Source organism: Nannospalax galili, unplaced genomic scaffold, assembly GCF_000622305.1.
Source record: "Nannospalax galili isolate Female #2095 unplaced genomic scaffold, S.galili_v1.0 scaffold583, whole genome shotgun sequence".
NCBI classification, from domain to species: Eukaryota; Metazoa; Chordata; class Mammalia; order Rodentia; family Spalacidae; genus Nannospalax; species Nannospalax galili.
The window spans coordinates 223,107-226,847 of record NW_008349469.1 but is presented as its reverse complement, the minus strand read 5'-3'; the positions used below and the strand labels follow the sequence as shown (position 1 = coordinate 226,847).

The window sequence follows — 3,741 nt, the reverse complement described above, 5'->3', positions numbered from 1 at the left end:
GATATGTAAACTAAGTGTCCTTGGAATGACCATTTCCCTCAGATATGATATGTCATGATAAAGAACAAAATAATCCAATTTCGAATTAATTGCCTTGCTGAAGAGCACTTTCAAGTTCTCATTGGATAGGCTTATGTATTTTATAGAAATTGATATGTGTGTTATAGTGTGAGTATGTGTGTGTGTGTGCATGTGTTTGCTGGCCACTGGAAACCTCTGATGTTGTTCTTCACCAGATATCTCCTACATGTTTTTGAGACAGGGTTTCTCAGCAGGAAGTGAGGATCACTAATTTGCTACACTGGCTGGCCAGAGAGCCTCAGCAATCATGCTCTCTCCATCATCTTACTGTTATAATACACGCCACCATATCCAGTTTTTTAATGTAGCTGCTGGTGTATGACTCAAATTTCCATGCCTGCATGACAAATGCTTAATATCTGAGCTGCCTTCCATCCCCTTATTTTAATGGAACCACGGAATCTCTCTCTCTCTCTCTCTCTCTCTCTCTCTCTCTCTCTCTCATGTGTATGTTTGAGTGGAGTAAGAAGAATAAATTTAATGTAATTTTTCCCACATATCTCCTCATAGCGTAACTCTTTAACAAGAGTATATATCTCTCATATCAGAATCTGGAAGAACACAATGTTTTGAATTTCTAATAGATTTTGGAACACTTGGACTTTTCTCAATAGTACCCATTATATCACACAAGGTACAAAGGTTTTCTTGGGGGAAAAAGTCCAAAATGTCTCTAAAATATATAAGTGGTACATTATACATTTGTGAAATTATTTTCAGAATATCTAAGAATAGAGTTTGTCAGAATTCTCTAACTAGTGTCAATGTTTCTAACATTTTCTTCTTTGATTTTGCAAATGTAAGAACATATTCCAAGTTCATAATGTATTTTAATTATTTATGTTAGTATACCTAACTAATTTATATAATTTTAACTCCACAGCGATAAACCATGGTGACAGGATTGCAACAGCACACTATTTCATGAATGTGACTGAATTGGTTCTTTTGGGCTTAACCAGCCATCAGGATGGCAAGTTCTCTTCTTCGTCATCTTTCTTGTGGTCTGAATTCTCACCATGGTGGGCAATATTGGCATGATGATGTTGATAAGGGTCAGTCCACAGCTTAACAGCCCAATGTACTTTTTCCTCAGCCATTTGCCATTTGTCAATGTTTGGTTTTCTTCCAATGTCACTCCTAAAATGCTGGAGAACTTGCTCTCAAAGACAAAAACAATTTCTTATGTTGGCTGTTTGGTGCAGTGCTCCTTCATCTTGTTTGTTCACATGGAAATTTTCATTCTTGCTGTAATGGCCTTTGATAGACACACAGCAATTGGGAAATCTCTACTGTACAGTAGCAAAATGTCAAGGGTTGTCTGTATTTGGATGATTTCTTTCCCCTACATCTATGATTTCCTGACTAGCCTGGCTGCAACCTTATGGACTTATGGACTTTGGGAATATTGAGGTCAACTGCTTCTACTGTGTGGACCCAGTTCTCATCAAGACGGTCTGTGCAGCGTCTTTTGTGAAAGAACATTCAATGATCATACTTTCAGGCATTAACTTCACATATTCCCTGACAGTAGTCATTATCTCTTACCTATTTATTCTCATTGCTATTCTGAGAATGCGCTCAGCAGAAGGTAGGAGGAAGGCCTTTTCCACCTGTGGGTCTCATCTGACAGCTGTTGGCTTATTTTACAGTACTCTGATCTTCATGTATCTCAGACACCCAACAGAAGAGTCAGAGGAGCAGGGGAAGATGGTGGCAGTGTTCTACACTACGGTGATCCCCATGCCAAATCCCATGATCTACATACAGTCTGAGGAACAAGGATTTCAAGGAAGCCATGGAGAAAGTGATTAGCAGGAAGTATCTAAGGAAATAAAATTAAATTTACCATTTATTTCATTACATTTTTGATAAGAAAAGAAAACCTTATAGATTTGTTATGAAACCTTATAGATTTGTTATGAAAATTGGGCTGAGGCAGTACCTCAGTGGGTAGGTTGCTTTCTAACTAATGTAATGACTTGAGTTCAGTTCCCTAGAGCCCACATAAAGCTGGGCATACAAGCATACATTTATTCTCCCAGAGCCCGTATAGTGAACTGAGAATAGAGACAGGAGAGTCCCCAAACACTTTGGGGCAGCTAGCCTAGCATACTCCAAGTGGAAAAAAACAGACTGTGTTTCAAACAAAGTGTATTATGAGGACCTAAACATGTATTTTGGTTCACTTACACCCATTATCTCACATATTAACACACACACACATTATATTGTGAAAAATTATGAGATCTTTGATGTCAGTATAATCCCTTAAGATTGTTATGTTTTTATAAAACTTGTTGAATTTCCAAATATTTTCCAAATATTCTATGTTCACACCAGATAAAAAACATGCCTAAATCAATAAAATTATATTATCACAAACTAACTAAAATGTATTCATGTAATAAATGCCGATATCTGATTCAACAAATTTGGGTCTGTTTGAGTCCTCGGGTAATTGGGATCATGAAATGTTTGTTCTTTTTTATCACATATTTCAATATATCTTTTCCCCACTCATACGTAAATGGATATTAAGGCTGTTTCCTCATCTTAACAATGTTTCTATAATGAGAATGAGCATATTAATATTTATTTTATGATGCCTAGATCATTTCTTTAGAATGAAACCCAAAGGTTCAATTGCTGACATACACTATCAATTAATAAGTATGCAAAGTCACTGATGAATATACCTTGTCCCTGACAATTAGTGAAAAACTTCCTGGCATTTCATTAAGATTTCCAATGCTTTAGGGATAATCTGCAAATTGTGTGGTATCTCCTTAGGGAAAACATCAAACAGTTAAAAAATATCCATTAAATGTCCTCCAAGGTTCCATATAGAAACATATGGAAGAATCAAGAGAGAGGCTTCATTACATGTCACAGAGACAGAAAGTTGGTATCATGTTACAGGTCCTGAATCTCCACAAATGACTGGATTTTCTTTGGCTTTTTCAACAAATGTAAGTGATCATTTCATATCTAGTTTTTGTGATTTCTATTTCTCTAAGATGTTTGAGCAGAAATGGGCATTCTCCCTTTCCTTTCTTTTTCCCATTTTGTACTATTTTTGAAAATATTGAAATAGATGAGATAGGAAGAATCAGAGAAGTACACATGGTATGCATTGTTAGAAAATATTTACTTTTGTGTATGTTTGCCTAAATGTGCATACATATAAATGTATAGATTTACATCTCATGGAAGTCAAAAGGCAACATAAAAGATGATGCATAAAAGTTATATATATATATACACACATATATATGTGTGTTTACATATGTACCTATATGACAAAATCTGAAGCTGCAATATTTCAGTCTCTCATTTTTATATTCTCCCAGATATTGAATTAGTTGACTCTATCCTCTCTGGTGATCCTTTCAAAAATACTTTAAAAAGTCATAATTGTGTGAAAAAAAATATGTGAATGTGATCTTTTCCAGATATGTTAATGCAAAAAAGAATACTTTTTCACTGTATACGGACATGTGCAAAGCATTATTTAGGCTTAGCAGGATTTTTAGTAACCTATTTTATGCTTGTGGTAAAGTGCTTTTCATTTTGCTGTGATAGCTGAGTAAAATTTGAGTTTAATCTTAATCATTAAAAATCCCATTATTCAGTAAAGTTAGAAGTTTATCAGGATAT

General features: G+C 35.0%; 1 pseudogene; it reads left to right on the top strand.

Moving 5' to 3' along the window:
• The first annotated feature begins 1,005 nt into the window (after nt 1-1,005).
• Nucleotides 1,006-1,918, top strand: LOC103745052 (annotated as a pseudogene).
• Nucleotides 1,919-3,741: the final 1,823 nt, after the last annotated feature.